This window comes from Oncorhynchus mykiss, chromosome 4 (assembly GCF_057628025.1).
Source record: "Oncorhynchus mykiss isolate SJ-2025 chromosome 4, ASM5762802v1, whole genome shotgun sequence".
Lineage (NCBI taxonomy): Eukaryota > Metazoa > Chordata > Actinopteri > Salmoniformes > Salmonidae > Oncorhynchus > Oncorhynchus mykiss.
In genome coordinates this window covers 29,581,131-29,601,524 of record NC_143025.1, presented here as the reverse complement: position 1 = coordinate 29,601,524, position 20,394 = coordinate 29,581,131, and the positions used below count along the sequence as shown (strand labels likewise).

The 20,394-nt window shown below is 44.2% G+C and overlaps 1 protein-coding gene across 15 annotated transcripts in view; it reads left to right on the top strand.

Moving 5' to 3' along the window:
- LOC110521652 (palladin) overlaps nt 1–20,394 on the top strand; it is a 122,580-nt gene that overhangs the window by 5,845 nt on the left and 96,341 nt on the right. The gene's annotated exons all lie outside the window — the stretch shown is intronic.

The window sequence follows — 20,394 nt, the reverse complement described above, 5'->3', positions numbered from 1 at the left end:
TGAAGTGGAACGACATTTATTGGATATTTCAAACTTTTTTAACAAATCAAAAACTGAAAAATTGGGCGTGCAAAATTATTCAGCCCCTTTACTTTCAGTGCAGCAAACTCTCTCCAGAAGTTCAGTGAGGATCTCTGAATGATCCAATCTGATGTTGACCTAAATGACTAATGATGATAAATACAATCCACCTGTGTGTAATCAAGTCTAAATGCACCTGCACTGTGATAGTCTCAGAGGTCCGTTAAAAGCGCAGAGAGCATCATGAAGAACAAGGAACACACCAGGCAGGTCCCAGATACTGTTGTGAAGAAGTTTAAAGCCGGATTTGGATACAAAAAGATTTCCCAAGCTTTAAACATCCCAAGGAGCACTGTGCAAGTGATAATATTGAAATGGAAGGAGTATCAGACCACTGCAAATCTACCAAGACCTGGCCGTCCCTCTAAACTTTCAGCTCATACAAGGAGAAGACTGATCAGAGATGAAGCCAAGAGGCCCATGATCACTCTGGATGAACTGCAGAGATCTACAGCTGAGGTGGGAGACTCTGTCCATAGGACAACAAACAGTCGTATATTGCACAAATCTGGCCTTTATGGAAGAGTGGCAAGAAGAAAGCCATTTCTTAAAGATATCCATAAAAAGTGTTGTTTAAAGTTTGCCACAAGCCACCTGGGAGACACACCAAACATGTGGAAGAAGGTGCTCTGGTCAGATGAAACCAAAATTGAACTTTTTGGCAACAATGCAAAACGTTATGTTTGGCGTAAAAGCAACACAGCTCATCACTCTGAACACACCATCCCCACTGTCAAACATGGTGGTGGCAGCATCATGGTTTGGGCCTGCTTTTCTTCAGCAGGGACAGGGAAGATGCTTAAAATTGATGGGAAGATGGATGGAGCCAAATACAGGACCATTCTGGAAGAAAACCTGATGGAGTCTGCAAAAGACCTGAGACTGGGACGGAGATTTGTCTTCCAACAAGACAATGATCCAAAACATAAAGCAAAATCTACAATGGAATGGTTCAAAAATAAACATATCCAGGTGTTAGAATGGCCAAGTCAAAGTCCAGACCTGAATCCAATCGAGAATCTGTGGAAAGAACTGAAAACTGCTGTTCACAAATGCTCTCCATTCAACCTCACTGAGCTCGAGCTGTTTTGCAAGGAGGAATGGGAAAAAATGTCAGTCTCTCGATGTGCAAAACTGATAGAGACATACCCCAAGCGACTTACAGCTGTAATCGCAGCAAAAGGTGGCGCTACAAAGTATTAACTTAAGGGGGCTGAATAATTTTGCACGCCCAATTTTTCAGTTTTTGATTTGTTAAAAAAGTTTGAAATATCCAATAAATGTCGTTCCACTTCATGATTGTGTCCCACTTGTTGTTGATTCTTCACAAAAAAATACAGTTTTATATATTTATGTTTGAATCCTGAAATGTGGCAAAAGGTCGCAAAGTTCAAGGGGGCCGAATACTTTCGCAAGGCACTGTATGTATACGCTACTGTATATCTATTTATCCTTTAATTGAGATCTCCAATGGTATGTGTTGCCCATGTGATGCAGTAGGTAAAGATTAGAACGCTGGCATCCTTCCTTCCGTTACTGGAAAGTACAGTCACAGAAACTATATTTAGTCCTACAGTTCCAAGACAGTTTATCCTCTGGTTTGTCCTGACACCAATGTCCTTCCCCCCTAAGGGAAGTGGATCCCCAGGGTGGAGACTTTTGAAAAGATCCCCCTCTGGAAGACGGTAAATTGAAACACACGGCCTCCCCGTTTGGAGACAAACATGTGGTGACTTTGGAGTTTTATTCCGAGAGGATTTGGATGTATGGCGAACAAGATCCAACTGAAACACTAACGCGCTCATACTCACATAGACTGATGTCAGCGGTATGACGCTCAGCCTTCGGTCAGAGATAGGGTTGCTGGCTGTGGGAGATTGGGGGAACGGGAGGAGGTAGGAGTTGAGAGCTGTTGGGTGTCGAGAAAGCCTCCTTGGAACACCTGCTGCGTGGTTGGGAGAGTTCCACTGTGTTTAACCATAGAGTAACCAATAAGCCTTGTGACCAGGTGCTAGTGGAGGCGCTGTCAGGTCAGGGAGTTTGTGCCTGGGCAGTCGTTCTGCTCCATTTGAAAATACAGCACCCCCTGGCTGTAGGGATTTGGATCAGTCCAAATACAGATGATGAGAGTCCTGGGGGCTGTGGTTCTGACATGGTTCTCTCCTCTGCTGGTGGGCTATAAGGGGCCTCTTCCTAGTCTCCAGGCCAACAGGAGCCAGGAATGTAGTAAGCAATATCATTACACAGCGTTTTCCGTCACCACACTCTCCACATCTTCACCTCTCCACACCTTCTTGGGAAATATGAAGGATGTAGTGTAGTGTTGTTTACCACTAGGAAACAGGAGAAGGGAGACGGACATGGAGAGGGGGAGAGGCTAATATAGACTGAGACTGGAATAGGACTAGGTCTCAGATCATTTTGGTTTGTTTTGTGTTGTCTTTGACCTATATGCAGTTTATTTGTGTCTGAATGTTGCTTGTATAATCAGTCTTGGATTGTGATTTTGATGTTTACAAGTCAGGAATTGTCTGAATTTTTGATATAAGACTGAGGTCTTGTTTACTCCAGTCTTGGGGATCCAGATAGAACATGGTTCACCCAGATGTTTTGTCACTTATCCTGCAGATAACGACTTTTGAGGCCTGTTTTGTTTTCTGTCTATTGACACTAGGTGGCACTGTGGTATTTATCATTCAGAAAGATGTTGCACAATGTCTTCAGTGTCCCCATTGGAATCTGCACTATACCAAGTGGCATCCCAGTAATAAATGAATATGTTGACAACATGTTGACATATATGTATAAGAACATCTACTGGTGTTAGTTTCACGTGCACTGAGAAATGTCAGGGGTTTTATATCATGTTTACATACCCTACATTACGGTACTCATCTTATATGTATATACTGTACTCTGTACCATCTCCTGCATCTTGACTATGCCGCTCAGCCATTGCTCATCCATATATGTATATGTACATATTCTTATTCATTCCTTTGCACTTGTGTGTATAAGGTAGTTGTTGTGAAATTGTTAGATCACTTGTTAGATATTACTGCACGGTCGGAACTAGAAGCACAAGCATTTCGCTACACTCACATTAACATCTGCTAACCATGTGTTTGTGACCAATACAATTTGATTTGATTTGATTTTCCACCACAACATTCAGTCAACTGCTTCACTTGTGTTGTGCATGTTTTGTGTTCGCCAGGGAAATGGATGGTGTAGCAGAGTAAACTCTACGGGGTTAGAAGGCTGAGCTACAGCCTCTGACTGAGGCTTTCATGAACATACTTTTCTTGAAGTGTTCCCCTGCTCTTCATCCATCTCTCTCACCAGGACAGACACACAATAACAGTCAGACTCCCCCAGGGACTGTTTTGTGGTGGAAAGGGAACAGCTCTTCTCCTGGTCAGGACTATATGAGACAATGCTGTCAGGGAAATGTTGAGGACCAAAGATTCCATGTCAAATGAAGAACACTTCCCCTGAATCAATATTCTCAGTCCTGGGCTGGCCCTAGTTTTAATACACCATAACAAGTAATCTACCCTCTGCCTTATAATGCAACTACTCCTGACAATCCAACTGTAAGTAGCCTTGCACGAGCCGGAATGGCTCATAGGATCAGGAATATATCTGTAGCATGAGGCAGCTTGATGTACAAGTAAACCCCCTGAACAGACCGCTAGTCTATCTCCTTAATGCTGAGTGCCAAGCAGAGATGCATTGGGTTCCATTTTTACATTCTTTGGTATTACTCGGCCAGCCTCACAATCTCAGGGCGGACACTAACCACAAGGCCACTGAGTGGTTAGAAGCATCGTCATTTGAGCTATATGCTACAGGACCCCTTTACAATAGGGACAATCAATTCCAGGTGTGGAGAGACATGTCATGTATGTAAACATTGGGTTTGGCATAGCAGACAGTGTATATCGCCCCCAGGCCTTGTAGGTGCTGTATAGATTTATGCATGCCGGGTTTGCTTACACAGGCCAAGTGGGGTCTGCGTGTGTGTGAGGATTTTAAGGATGAAGATACCTCCGTGTGTGTGTGTGTGTCACATCCGTTCCCTGCAGTTGTACCCCAGGAGCTTGCAGGGGTTTTAGGAATTACCCTGTAATGTGATACCTAGGATGATTTATTGCTGTAAAGTACCGCAGGGATGCTTTGATTCACAATTTCAGGAACAGTAATCAACTGCTGCCTCCCCACCCAGGAGCAAACGGTCAGATCTAGATTTTACAGAATGGCCAACATTCCTAGCTTACCTTGCTATTTAATTGGAACATTTTAACAATGACCTATAAATGAACATCTTATGTGATGTATTTATTTGAGTTGCAGATTATCTCCCTGGAAGCCCTCTGTAAAAACCTGGCCGCAGAGATAACCTCAGTAATATGGCCATGGTTTATTATCTGTCATAACAAGGTTTTAGGAAGGGTCATGGGTCATGGCTCTAACTCCTTGGTCAAGCACATCAACCTGCTAATCTTCTCAAATGAGATACCCCCCGCCCCCTTATCGCTTTATGGACACGTGATGTACGTACTGGATGTGTGGATGGATGTGGGTCTCCAAGAAAATCATCATTGGACTGTTCACTACCCTGCAGCAAGCTTGTCTCAAAGGGCCATACTCACGCACACATGTATGTGTTTTCTATGTTTTCCAGAGGATAACTATTATTTCTCCTACCCTTTGTTCCTCATGACCCTCATTTCAATGGCTAATTGTCTCTATTGTGAGTGTGTTCTTATATACATGTTTGTGTGTTTGAGTTTTTATCTTCCTTTACTTCCCACCAGTCTGTCTTTAATGGTTGCTCCCCATTTTAACAGTAATTTCCCCTGGGCAGGTGCTTTGATGGGGTTGCCAGGTCTTTGCAGGAGATCCCCTTCCTCACCTCTAAAAATGCCTTTTGCACATTCACTCTCAGGGTAACGAGTTGGTGATGCGGTAGTAGTGCCAACATTTCACATGCTCACTGGGACAGTCATTCCTGGTGGCTGGGCGCGGTCCCCCATGGTCGCGGGCGACTGCAGTTGTCTGTGTTCTTGGTGGGAGAGTCCTACGGTCCCCGAGTGCCTGGTATTTCTCAGTGTACATTTCGGCTCCTCAAACACACTGGTTTATACTGAGAGAGGCCTGTTTGGCATCAGGGTCGTGTGTGTGTGTGTGTGTGTGTGTGTGTGTGTGTGTGTGTGTGGAGACACCTCCTCTAAAGGCCTGGTTATATTAGCAGCAGTGTTGTTTTCGGATACCTTTCCCAGAGAGAGGTGACTCCTTAACTGTAGGTTCAGAAGAGTAGAAGAGAATCCATCTTTAATTGTTGTGTGTTGGATGTGCTATTTAAGGCTTCCCGTGTAATGTTCTTTCTTGTCATCACCATAACTGCTTGCCGTACAAAGCATTTTCTAAACTGTCCTTGGAGTAGAGAGTCGGTAGTGAGACGTAGAAGGAGACAGCTGTGGGGAAGAAGCCTTGGCTGCATGGGATAAACCAAACACACACAACCCCAGAGGAAACTTGAGGAAGATGAGAAGCTAGAGAGGAATTTTGAGCTGAAATCCAAACAAGGCAGCGTTTCCAACACTGCTGGGAGCACACGCCATTCGCTACGCTGATGTTGGAATTTGTCATCAAATATAGGATTCTTGTTTAAATTAAACGTTCCCATTTTGTACAGACTGTTTACTCACACATGCCTAAAAAAATGTTTTCCCACCTAGTAGAACAGGTGACTAAGCTATATATTTATTTATTTATTTAACCTTTATTTAACTAGGCAAGTTAGTTAAAGAACACATTGTTATTTACAATGACGGCTTACCAAAAGGCAAAAGGCCTCCTGCTGGGACGGGGGCCTGGGATAAAATATATATATGCAACATAAATATAGGACAAAACACACATCACAACAAGAGAGACAACACAACACTACACAAAGAGAGACTTAAGACAACAACATAGCAAGGCAGCAACACATGACAACACAGCATGGTAGCAACACAACATAACAACAACAACAACATGGTAGCAACACAACATGGTAGCAGCACAAACCATGGTACAAACATTATTGGGCACAGACAACAGCACAAAGGGCAAGAAGGTAGAGACAGCAATTATTCACACAAAGCAGCCAGTACTGTAAGTAAGGGTGTCCGTGATTGAGTCTTTGAATGAAGAGATTGAGATAAAACTGTCCAGTTTCAGTGTTTGTTGCAGCTCGTTCCAGTCACTAGCTGCAGAAAACTGAAGAGGAGAATAGAGTACAGTAACGTGTCCTATAAGGAGCATTGGTGGCAAATCTGATGGCCGAATAGTAAAGAACATCTAGTCGCTCGAGAGCACCCTATAAATCTATACATTATGTCTCCGTAATCTAGCATGGGTAGGATGGTCATCTGAATCAGGGTTAGTTTGGCAGCTGGGGTGAAAGAGGAGCGATTACGATAGAGGAAACCAAGTCTAGATTTAACTTTAGCCTGCAGCTTTGATATGTGCTGAGAGAAGGACATTGCACTGTCTAGCCATACTCCCAAGTACTTGTATAAGGTGACTACACAAAATATAAGTATAAGACTGTATCATCTGCTGCCTGAGCTACAGTATCTTGTTGATGTAAATTGAGAAGAGCGTGGGGCCTAGGATCGAGCCTTGGGGTACTCCCTTGGTGATAGGCAGTGGCTGAGACAGCAGATTTTCTGACTTTATACACTGCACTCTTGAGGGGTAGTTAGCAAACCAGGCCAAAGACCCCTCAGAGTCACCAATACTCCTTAGCCGGCCCACAAGAATGGAATGGTCTACCTTATCAAAAGCTTTGGACAAGTCAATACAAAGAGCAGCACATTATTGCTTAGAATCAAGGGCAATGGTGACATCATTGAGGACCTTTAAGGTTGCAGTGACACATCCATAACCTGAGGGGAAACCAGATTGCATACCGGAGAGAATAATATAGACATCAAGAAAGCCAGTCAGTTGATTTTTGACGAGTTTTTCCTGTAACAGTTAGGATCAGCTTGATCTCCCCTTTAAATAAAGGACAAACCGTGGCTGCCTTCCAAGCAAAGGGAACCTCCCCAGAAAGGAGAGACACGTTAAAGAGGTTGGAGATCTGGTTGGCGATATGGTTGGCGATGATAGGGGCAGCAACCTTAGCCTTTTTTGGATAGGGGGCAGCATTTTCACTTTTGGATGAATAGCGTGCCCAGAGTGAACTGCCTCCTACTCTGTCCCAGATGCTAATATATGCATATTATTATTACTATTGGATAGAAAACACTCTGAAGTTTCTAAAACTGTTTGAATGATGTCTGTGAGTATAACAGAACTCATATGGCAGGCAAAAACCTGAGGAAAATCCAACCAGGAAGTGGGAAATCTGAGGTTTGTAGCTTTTTAAAGCTTGGCCTACCGAATAAACAGTGTCTATGGAGTCAAGTTGCACTTTCTACGGCTTCCACTAGATGTCAAACGTCTTTAGAAACTTGTTTCAGGCTTCTGCTATAAAGGAGGGGGGAATGGGAGCTGAATGAGTCAGTGGTCTGGCAGAATGTCTCAGGCTCGTGACGCGCGCTCCCGACAGATTTAGCTCTCGTTCCAGTGCTTTTCTTCAGATATAGGAATTCTCCGGTTGGAACCTTATTGATGATTTATGTTAAAAATATCATAAAGATTGATTCCATACATCGTTTGACTTGTTTCTACGACCTGTAACGGAACTTTTTGAGTTTTTGTCTGGACGAAGTGCTTCCACCTCATGAAGATGGATTACTGGGCTGAACACGGTAACAAGAAGTGGTTATTTGGACATAAATGATGGACTTTATGGAACAAATCAGTCATTTAATGTCGAACTGGGATTCCTGGGAGTGCCTTCTGATGAAGATCATCAAAGGTAAGTTAATATTTATAGTGTTATTTCTAACTTATGTTGACTCCAACATGGTGGATATTTCTTTAGCTGGATTGGGCTCTGAGCGCCATTCTCAGATTATGCTTTTTCCGTAAAGTTTTTTTGCGTTAAGGAGAAGTCTATCTTTAATTCTCTGAATAACACTTGTATCTTTTATCAATGTTTATTATGAGTATTTCTGCAAAATCAAAACATTACTGCACGTAACACGCCAATGTAAACTGAGATTTTTGGATATAAATATGCACATTATCGAACAAAACATACATGTATTGTGTAACATGATGTCCTATGAGTGTCATCGGATGAAGATCATCAAAAGTTAGTGATTCATTTTATCTATATTTCTGCTTTTTGTGATTCCTATCTTTGGCTGGAAAAATGTCTGTGTGTTTTTTTGACTTGGCTATGACCTAACATAATCAATCATATGTTGTGCTTTCGCTGTAAAGCATTTTTTAAATTGGACACGATGGGTAGATTAACAAGATGTTTATCTTTCATTTGTTGTATTGGACTTAATGTGTGAAAGTTACATATTTCTAAAAAATACTTTTGAATTTCGTGCGCTGCCTTTTGAGCGGAATGTTGTCGAGGGGTTCCGCTAGCGGAACGCCTGCCCTAGAAAGGTTAAAGAAGAAAGGGTCTAAACCATCTGACCCAGATGTTTTTTTGGGGTCAAGTTTAAGGAGCTCCTTTAGCACTTCGGACTCAGTGACTGCCTGCAGGGAGAAACTTGTTGGTAGAGTGTGATGTTGCTGTACTAGTAAAGAGAGAGAGTGGAGAGAGAGGGGGGGCAAGGAGAAGTTGGCAGAGTGTGATGTTGCTGTACTAGTAAAGAGAGAGGGGGGGGGTAAAGGAGATGTTGGCAGTGTGATGTTGCTGTACTAGTAGAGAGAGAGTGGAGAGAGAGGGGGGGCAAGGAGAAGTTGGCAGAGTGTGATGTTGCTGTACTAGTAAAGAGAGAGAGTGGAGAGAGGGGGGTAAAGGAGATGTTGGCAGTGTGATGTTGCTGTACTAGTAGAGAGAGAGTGGAGAGAGGGGGGGGGCAAGGAGATGTTGGCAGAGTGTGATGTTGCTGTACTAGTAAAGAGAGAGAGTGGAGAGAGAGGGGGGCAGAGGAGATGTTGGCAGAGTGTGATGTTGCTGTACTAGTAAAGAGAGAAGGTGTGGAGAGAGGGGGGTAAAGGAGATGTTGGCAGTGTGATGTTGCTGTACTAGTAGAGAGAGAGTGGAGAGAGAGGGGGGGCAAGGAGAAGTTGGCAGAGTGTGATGTTGCTGTACTAGTAAAGAGAGAGAGTGGAGAGAGAGGGGGGTAAAGGAGATGTTGGCAGTGTGATGTTGCTGTACTAGTAGAGAGAGAGTGGAGAGAGAGGGGGGGCAAGGAGATGTTGGCAGAGTGTGATGTTGCTGTACTAGTAAAGAGAGAGAGTGGAGAGAGAGGGGGGCAGAGGAGATGTTGGCAGAGTGTGATGTTGCTGTACTAGTAAAGAGAGAAGGTGTGGAGAGAGGGGGGTAAAGGAGATGTTGGCAGAGTGTGATGTTGCTGTACTAGTAAAGAGAGAGAGTGGAGAGAGAGGGGGGGGGTAAAGGAGATGTTGGCAGAGTGTGATGTTGCTGTACTAGTAAAGAGAGAGAGTGTAGAGAGAGGGGGGCAAAGGAGATGTTGCTGTACTAGTAAAGAGAGAGAGTGTAGAGAGAGGGGGGGCAAAGGAGATGTTGGCAGTGTGTGATGTTGCTGTACTAGTAAAGAGAGAGAGGGGGGTAAAGGAGATGTTGGCAGAATGTGATGTTGCTCTGCTAGTAAAGATAGAGAGTGGAGAGAGAGGGGGGGCAAAGGAGATGTTGCTGTACTAGTAAAGAGAGAGAGTGGAGAGAGGGGGGGGGGCAAGGAGATGTTGGCAGAATGTGATGTTGCTGTACTAGTAAAGAGAGAGTGAAGAGAGAGAGGGGGGTAATGGAGATGTTGGCAGACTGTGATGTTGCTGTACTAGTAAAGAGAGAGAGTGGGGAGAGAGAGGGGGGGCAAGGAGATGTTGGCAGAATGTGATGTTGCTGTACTAGTAAAGCGAGAGAGTGGAGAGAGAGGGGGGGTAAAAAAGATGTTGGCAGAGTGTGATGTTGCTGTACTAGTAAAGAGAGAGAGTGGAGAGAGAGGGGGGTAAAGGAGATGTTGCTTTACTAGTAAAGAGAGAGTGAAGAGGGGGGGGGGGTAAAGGAGATGTTGGCAGACTTTGATGTTGCTTTACTAGTAAAGAGAGAGAGTGGAGAGAGAGAGAGGGTGGTAAAGGAGATATTGGCAGAATGTGATGTTGCTGTACTAGTAAAGATAGAGAGTGGAGAGAGAGGGGGGGGTAAAGTAGATGTTGGCAGAGTGTGATGTTGCTGTACTAGTAAAGAGATACATTAGCTAGCTCTTCCTCTTTCTTTCCATTTAACAACAACCATAGCATGAGGTCATAGCATGAGGTCATAGCAGCCAGCTGACCCGACCCATTACTGACTCATGACGCAGTGGGACTGTAACACTGTTGCTGACTGTTTGGCCTATTTAAGCAGGGCCGTAATTTTTACATCCCCCTCATGGGCCCGTTTCATCTCCCTGGGAGGAGCGCGAGCTGGCATTTTCATACCTTTTGTTAGCGGTGAATGATGTCATATCATAGTTCTCAATAATGACAGAGCTCAAGATTCAAGGGTTGATCCTTACTGTATATGTGTGTGTAGTGGGGTCAGTAATGATAGAACAGGAGTTGAGGTTTGTGTGTGTGTGTGTGCATTGCTTTACCTTCATGTAGAGTATGACTGCGTCAGCAGAGGGGACCTTTAAGTAAGGTGTTTGCAGGCAGTCTGGGGTTTGCAGGCAGTCTGGGGTTTGCAGGCAGTCTGGGGTTTGCAGGCAGTCTGGGGTTTGCAGGCAGTCTGGGGTTTGCAGGCAGTCTGGTGTTTTCAGGCAGATGCGAAAGAGTCCGTTTTGGCGTAACAGGTCGTTCTCACTATCCTGTGGGTTGAAGGATGTGTGTGTGTGTATGTGAATATGTGCGTTTGTAAATACATGAGTAGATGTGTGCTGGTAGTTAACACCATGCTGTTTGGGAATGTAGTGAGGTAAACGAGTAAGAGCAATTGTCAGTCAGTCCATATGATCATTAAAGGTTGTGGCGTCATTACTACCGCTTTTATACAGACGTACAATTCATTCGATAATGTACAACACACATTGAACAATGGGGCACACACACACACACACACACACACACACACACACAGTAAGCTAACTCATCAGCAGTAAGGCCTTCAGATGGACACCTTCCACAGCTGTGCATCACCGGAGCTTTAACAGGCAGGAATGATGATGGGAGCCGTTGGTTCCCAGCCTCCCTCTTGGCCCCGGGCCCTGGACCCTGGCATCTGCTGGGCTGGAGACAGGGTGTGAAGTTTCTCCCCTGAAGGTGAGACTTTTCCAGCTCCGGTTCCAGTCTGGGAGCCTGGAGCATCAAGGACAGGGAGGGTCCTGCTGTGCTACGGCTCTTATCATCACACACAAACATCTACGCTAATCCTACATTCAGCTAGGAGAGGATTTTGTGAACAAGATGTTTTTGTTGTTGTTGTGCATATGATTGATTGTTTGAGTGCAGTAACAGCATTGCCTATAATTATAGGCCTACATCATTACCATACATGCTGTCTCTATGACTTAGTACATAGTGAATGGTTTGGTTTTGCTGATATTAAGGGCAATCTTGATGCCTGTGGTATAGTCAACTCAGGGTCAGTTCACAAAATGACTTACGCACCAAACCAGAGAGAGATTAAGTAGGAGTGAGGCGAGACAGGGGTAAAGAGAGAATGAAGAGGAGAGAGAGGGGGATTAACAGAGTTACACTTCTAGAAGTGCATTAGTTAGACATGATATGGAGAGTTAGGAGTAAAATACCAGATTTGATATTAAGTGTGTCTGTGGTCTGTGCCAGACAAAGGCAGCAGTTATGCGAGGCAGAAGGAGGGTAATGCTAGACTGCCTACAGACAGGAGAGGAGGACGAGGGACAGGACATAAATCTCCCACAGCTTCTTCAGATAATCTGAGTGTTCACTGTTCCTGTTCAGCTCTCAGGGTAAACACTCAGACACACACTTACACCCCCCCATCATCTGGAAACCCTGATCGCATCTCACCACACACTCACTGGCATACACACACTCACTGACATACACACACTCACTGACATACACACACTCACTGACATACACACACTCGTGTAGCTCAGCATTCATCAGCTCACACACATCCAAAGTAGCCCTAAAGCACACAGATAATACCTCAAGCAGATACAAAGTACACCTCCAACACGAAGCCACAAGCAGGCTTCCAGGAACACACTTGGTTATAGAACCCAGATAGATCTTATGAACTTGGATGAATGGAGACTTGGATCTGCTTGAATATGCCACATCCCCTATAATCTTATTTCAAACAGAAGATTTTCAGTTCTGAGATCAGTTGTGTTGTGAGTCAGAGGTGCCCTGGGGACTGTTCTACAGCTGGGCCTGGTGCAGTACAGCACAGAGCTAGCCTACATTCCTGGGCTCACCTGCATAATGACTCCCTCCTGCCATTCATCATGCTTGATAAGGCACGACCATTAGATTCAGCTTACAGTAAGATGCCTTTTGATGTGTTATGTTTTGTGCTGTTTGTCTTGGGCTGGATTCTTGTGTGGCTGCCAGGACCCTGTATTTGATGAAGGGCTTTATCCAATTATGTCTGATATTTAAAACAAAGGAATTCTTCATGGAATTACCGCGTGTAGACTGTTCTGCTGCCTGCCTGTGTGTGTGGGAGAGTTTGTAGGTTGATGGTTTGTAAACGGTGTGCATGAGGGTGTATGTTTTTACCAGGTGTGGGAATGGAAATTTTTTTCCAATCATTTATTTCTGAACAGAATCATAATAAAGTTCTGAAATGGTCCCAAAAAGTAACTTTTTAAAACCTCTGAAATCAGTTTTTAATTTATTTTTTACATTTACTGTAACTCAACATTAAATTACTTCATCAATGGATAGAGCAACTTGCTACGGAGCGGACAAACTACAGTATGTACATGCATTGGACAAACAAGTGTGGTGTAGGGTGTGACTGAAATGTTGCAGGTGAGGAGAGCACTGAACATGAAGCTCTGGGCATCTTGTTGTTATGACATGCATTATCTGAATTAGGCCTACAGAATTATACCTACGGAGGAGCGGCTTCTATGGAGGAACATTGAATGTCTTTGAACTTCAGAGAGTTGGCTTAACTGACGGTGGACCAGAGCTAGCCCTTGATCATGACTCTCAGTTCCATTACATTACTCATAATGCCACCTGGAGTTTAAGAGCTAGACCAGAGCTAGACCAGAGCTAGACCAGAGCTAGACCAGAACTAGCTAGCTAACAAGCTTGTGTGTGCAGAGTGGCACCAGAATAACAATAAAAACACATCTTACCTTTTTGTCGTTAATAAATTCAACGTGAAACGTGATAACGATAGTATTTTTTAACTAGCATGGAAAACGTTAATCCAAGTTAATCCAAAATGAAGTTCTCTAATTAAAAATATCTCATTTCTGAATCACACCTGTAAGATCAGTAGCTACTGTACACTATGCTTTAGAGGAAGGGGGAGGGGCACTTAGCCCACACACACACACACACTGGCAGGCAGATACTGGAATAAGTTTGAGTGACTAAGGGTGGCATAGGAACTTTGTTGCATTTTTGTGGGACTGAAAAGAACATTTGAAATGTAACAGAATGTTATTGACTAGGGATGCACGATATATCAGTGAACATATTGAAATCGGCTGATATTAGTTAAAAATGCCAGCATCGGCATCGGCCCGATGTCTAGTTTAACGCTGATGTGCAAAACCAATGTCAAAGCTGGCGTGCATACCTATATGACGTAATGATGCCACTCAAAATTTTGCACGACACGGGCAACACAGCATTCCTAACCTAGCCCACAATGTCTGCTGTGTGGATCGAGCACTCAACAAGTCCAACAGTCATTTGAAAGAGGAAGAACATTTCAGCGAGACAACTCGGAGGCGAAATCCATTGCCCTTGACAATCAACCGTTCTCTGTTGTGGGTGATGTTGGCTTTTACCGACTGGTCGAGCACCGGTACACACTACCAAGTGCGCTATTTTTCAGATGTTGCCCCACTGTAGTTACACAATAATAGCGTCACTGCTATTAGCTTCACGACTGACATTTGGACAAGCGATATCAGCCCCATGAGCATGCCGAGTCTGACAGCAGTGGGTCGACGAGGATTTTGTACTGAGGAAAGCCGTATTGCGTTGCTCATGAATGTGCTGGTTCTCATACCGCTGCTGCCATTTCAATGGCATTTGAGAACATGTTTGAAACTCGGAAACATGAACACACTAGCTAGCTCCATTCGAACAACTGACTTGAGAAATAAGCTCATCAACTGTGCCTAGAGAAGATGTGATACCCTCTGTCATGGCATTGAAATGCCCGATCAACAAAACTCCCGACACAGGTTGTGAATAAGCAATTCTGTGGCATTCTCTCTTTAGTGTGTCGCCACCATGCTCGATGCTAGGTACGAGGATCGCTACTTTGATTACATACACACAGCTTGACAAGATGGAAACGGACACAGTGATAGTGCGCAACGAGGAAGAGAGGCCAGGGACAGACAGAGCTGAAACTTCACTGCTTGACATTTATGATGAAATCCTGGTTGAGAATGAAACGACTGAACAAATGAACAATGAAACAGCACAGCAAGTAAGTGAAAGAAATAGGTTTTGATAATGTTTTACTGGTAACGGGGACATACGTAAATGGCAACAAAATAACTTTTTGCTTAGTGTGGTATGGTTTGTGTTTGTAACCTTTATTTAACTAGGCAAAGTCAGTTAAGAACAAATTCTTATTTAGAATGACGGCCTACCCCAGCCTGGATTCGAACCAGGGACTGTAGTGATGCTGTCACGAACGTCGTCAGGGAAATGACCGGACTGTAACGAGTGTCGTCGTCGGATGAGGAGGAATCGGACCAAAGCGCAGCGTGGTAAGTGTTCATGACTTTTATTAAACAGAACACTGAAACAAAAATGACAAAGAGAATAAACGAAACCGAAACAGTCCTGTCAGGTGCAAAACAGAAAACAACTACCCACAAAACATAGGAGGGAAAACGCTACCTAAGTATGGTTCCCAATCAGAGAGAACAATAGTCAGCTGTCCCTGATTGAGAACCATACCCGGCAAAACAAAGAAATACAAAACATAGAAAAAAGAACATAGAATGCCCACCCAAATCACACCCTGACCAAACCAAAATAGAGACATAAAAAGCTCTCATAGGCCAGGGCGTGACACGGACCAAGGTGCAGCGTGGTGAGCGTACATTTATTTTTATTATGAATGTCGCCAACAAAAAACAAGAAACAACCAAAACGAACGTGAAGCTTACTAGGGCTATATAGGCCACTAACAAAGTCAACTACCCATAACTAAGGTGGAACAAGTGTCTACCTAAGTATGATTACCAATCATAGACAAGGATAGACGGCTGTCCCTGATTGAGAACCATACCCGGCCAAAACATAGAAACAGAAAACATAGAAATAAAGAAACTAGAATACCAACCCTAGTCACACCCTGGCTTAACCAAAATAGAGAATAAAAGCCTCTCTATGGCCAGGGCGTGACAGATGCCTCTTGCACTGTGTGGCTTAGACTACTGTGTGTGTGTGTGTGTGTGTGTGTGTGTGTGTGTGTGTGTGTGTGTGTGTGTGTGTGTGTGTGTGTGTGTGTGTGTGTGTGTGTGTGTGTGTGTGTGTGTGTGTGTGTGTGTGTGTGTGTGTGTGTGTGTGTGTGTGTGTGTGTGTGTGTGTGTGTGTGTGTGTGTGTGTGTGTGTGTGTGTGTATTTAACTGTACTAGAATGCTTATAAGGCCGCTAACATTTAAAATACAGTTTATTGGTATCGTTTTTTGGGGGGCAAGGAAAATATTAGATATCGGTATCGGCCAAAAATCTAATATCAGTGCATCACTAATATTAACCAGTTCCCATGCTTTTAAAATAATGGTTCTGCTCCAGAACAATATAGATCACTTTCGTTCCCGGCTTTGGTTCTGTTCCTCAAAAAATGTCATTCTTTTACAGTTTTCGGTTCTGTTCCCTGAACCCGTACCAACCCCTGGTTTTTACTAAATATTGCAATTAGACTTATATACGTTATAGATCAAAACATTTGTGTGAACTGTTGGAATCATTGAAATAGAATGATTTACAGTATACAGTACCAGTCAAAAGTTTGGACACACCTAGTCTTTCAAGGGTTTTCTTTATTTTTACTATTTTCTACATTGTAAAATAATAGTGAAGATATCAAAGCTATGAAATAACACATATGGAATCATGTAGTAACAGAGAAAGTGTTAAAAACATCAGAATAGAGTTTATATTTTAGATTCTTCAAAGTAGCCACTGTTTGCCTTGATGACAGATTTGCACACTCTTGACATTTTCTCAACAATCACCTGGAATGCTTTTCCAACAGTCTTGAAACGCTTCCCACATATGCTGAGCACTTGTTGGCTGCTTTTCCTTCACTTTGCAGTCCAATTCATCCCACACCATCTCAATTTAGTTGAGGTCAGGGGATTGTGGAAGCCAGGCCATCTGATGCAGCACTCCATCACTCTCCTTCTTGGTCAAATTGCCCTTACACAGCCTGGAGGTGTGTTGGGTCATTGACCTGTTGAAAAACAAATGATAATACCACTAAGCCCAAACCAGATGGGATGGCGTATTGCTGCAGAATGCTGTGGTAGCCATGCTTGAATTCTAAGCGTCACCAGCAAAGTGTCACGAGCAAGTGTCACCAGCAAAAGCACCCCCACACCATCACACCTCCTCCTTCATGTTTCACGGTGGAAACCACACATGCGGAGATCATCCATTCACCTACTTTGCGTCTCACAAAGACACGGTGGTTGGTACCAAAAATCTGGAATCATCAGGCTAAAGGACAGATTTCCACCGGTCTAATGTCCATTTCTTTTTGCTCCTCAAAAAGATACTGGAGTGGTTCGGTTGGGTTTCGACATAAAAATGATGTCCTAGCCATGTCTGAATCCTGGCTTAGGAAGGCCACTAAAAATTCGGAAATATCCATCCCCAATTACAACATTTTCCGTCAAGATAGAACTGCTAAAGGGGGTGGTGTTGCAATCTACTGTAGAGAGCCTGCAGAGTTCTGTCCTACTATCCAGGTCTATGCCCAAACAGTTCGAGCTACTACTTTTAAAAATCCATCTCTCCAGAAATAAGTCTCTCACTGTTGTCGCTTGTTATAGACCCCCCTCAGCTCCCCAGCTGTGCCCTGGACACCATATGTGAATTGATTGCCCCCCATTTATCTTCATAGTTCTTAATGTTAAGTGACCTAAAATGGGATATGCTTAACACCCCGGCCGTCCTACAATCTAAGCTAGATGCTCTCAATCTCACACAAATGATCAAGGAACCTACCAGGTACAACCCCAAATCCATAAACATGAGCACCCTCATAGATATCATCCTGACCAACTTGCCCTCTAAATAGACCTCTGCTGTTTTCAACCAGGATCTCAGCCATCACTGCCTCCGTTATGGGTCCGTGGTCAAACGACCACCCCTTATTACTGGCAAACGCTTCCTAAAACACTTCTGCGAGCAGGCCTTTCTAATCGACCTGGCCCGGGGATCCTGGAAGAATATTGAAAAAAGTGCCTTCCTGACCATCTTAAATAAGCATGCCGCTTTCAAAAAAATTTGAACTAAGAACAGATATAGCCCTTGGTTCACTCCAGACCTGACTACCCTTGACCAGCACAAAAACATCCTGTGGCGCGCTGCACTAGTTTCAAATAGTCCCCGCGATATTCAACTTTTCAGGGAAGTCAGGAACTAATATACACAGTCAGTTAGGAAAGCAAAGGCTAGCTTTTTCAAACAGAAATTTGCATCATGCAGCACTAACTCCGTAAGGTTTTGGGACACTGTAAAGTCCATGGAGAATAAGAGCACCTCTTCTCAGCTGCCCACTGCACTGAGGCTAGGAAACACCGTCACCACCGATAAATCCACAATAATCGAGAATGTCAATAAGCATTTTTCTACGGCTGTTGCAGCTTTACGTTTCAGCACCACAAAATGGTCCGCTGCCTGTTTTTTTAGTTGACTGTTAAAATGTAACTTTTGCATTATTTAGATAGGTTAACTTCCTTCTTAGGACATTGCATTTGGGAGTTTTTAGCGTCCAAGATTTTTATTATCATGATTATTTTTAAATGAAAAAAATATTCATAATTCATTTGGTGGGCATTGTGGGGCCAAATAATATTGCCGGCGGGCCAGATTTGGTCCGCGGGCCACCAGTTGGGGAACCCTGGTCTATGGTGTCTGGGAGGATGGAGGTGATGTGTGCCATGGCCTTTCAAAGCACTTCATGATGACAGATGTTAGTGCTACAGGTAGTCATTGTGAAAGGTAGCTATACGGAACAGAAATGATGGTGGTTAGCTTGAGACGTGGGACAAGGAGAGGTTGACTAGAATAAGGAGATTGAAAATTCCCATGAAAATTCCTGCCAGCTGGTCTGCGCATGCTCTGAGAACGCTCTATGGAAAACCGTCCGGCCCCTTGTCCTTTACTCACGTTAGCTTCGGAGAGCGAGATCACCTAGTCCTCTTGGGGCGGCGGGGCCCTCGTGCACAGTTTGGTGTTGTTTTTCGAAGCGTGCATGAAGTTAATTGAGTTCGTCTGGTAGAGAGGCATTGTTGGATAGGTCATGGTTAGGACTACCTTTGTAGTCTGTAACGGACTATAGTCCCTGCTACATGCGAGCGTCGGAGCCCTCGTGCATGGCTTGGTGTTGTTTGTGTCGAAACGAGGCATTGTTGGATAGATCACCGCTAGGTCTACCTTTGTAATCCGTAATGGACTCTAGTCCCTGTCACATGCGAGCGTTGGACCTGGTGTAATAGGATTCCATCTTGTTCCTATATTGCGCTTTTGCCGGAGTGATGGCTCTGCGGAGGTCGTAGCAGGACTTCTTGTACGCGTTTGTGTCCTCAGCCGTAGCTTCTGGGTTGGCTGCGATAGCTCTGTCCTTTAGTTTAACACGTACCTAGGTGACTGGCTGCATCACTGCCTGCTATGGCAACTGCTCGGCCTCCGACCGCAAGGCACTACAGCGGGGGGTGCGAACGGCCCAGTACATCACTGGGGCCAAGCTTCCTGCCATGAAGAGGGCACGACAAAACCTATTCCCCCTCAGGAGACTGAAAAGATTTGGCATGGGTCCTCAGATTATCAAAAGATTATACAGCTGCACCATCGAGAGCATCCTGACTGGTTGCATCACTGCCTGGTATGGCAACTGCTTGACCCCTAACTGTAAGGCACTACAGAGGGTAGTGCGTACGGCCCAGTACATCACTGTACAGGATCTATATACCAGGCAGTGTCAGAGGAAGGCCCTAAAAGTTGTCAATGACTCCAGTCACCCTAGTCATAGACTGTTCTCTCTGCTACCACACTGCAAGCAGTACTGGAGTGCCAAGTCTGGGTCCAAGAGGCTTCTAAACAGCTTCTACCCCCAAGCCATAAGACTCCTGAACATCTAGTCAAATGGCTACCCAGACTATTTGCATTGCCCCCCCCCCCCCCCCTCTCCACACCACTGCCACTCTCTGTTGTCATCTATGCATAGTCACTTTAATTAACTCTACCTACATGTACATACTACCTCAACTAACCGGTGTCCCCGCACATTGACTCTGTACCAGCACCCCCCTGTATATATTGTTATTTTTCTTTAATTACTTGTTACTTTTATCTCTTATTCTTATCCGTATTTTTAGGGGCTCGTAAGTAAGCATTTCACTGTAAGGTGAATTCGGCGCATGTGACTAATACAATTTGATTTGATTTGATAATCCAGGGCTTTTGATTGGGGAAGCAGCAAACCTTCACTGTGGGGACGTCGGCGATGCATTTTCTGATGAAGCCTGAGATGGAGGTGGTTAGCTTGTCAGCAGTCAACGCTAGAAAAGCAGTTTTGCAACATAGTGTCTTATTTATTGTGAGTGCGGCTGACATCTTTTGGGCCTTACGAGGAATCATGTCATCGACTTTTCGAGCCCCTGAGCCTGTGTAGGGGATGTGTTTTGTTTTGGACTGTGTCTATTTTAGGATTTTAGTTTCTGCCACCCCTTTTCCCACAATGGAATTGTTAAATGTATTATCTTGTTCACTACCCCGTTCAGTAGGTGGTGGCAATACACATCATAGGTT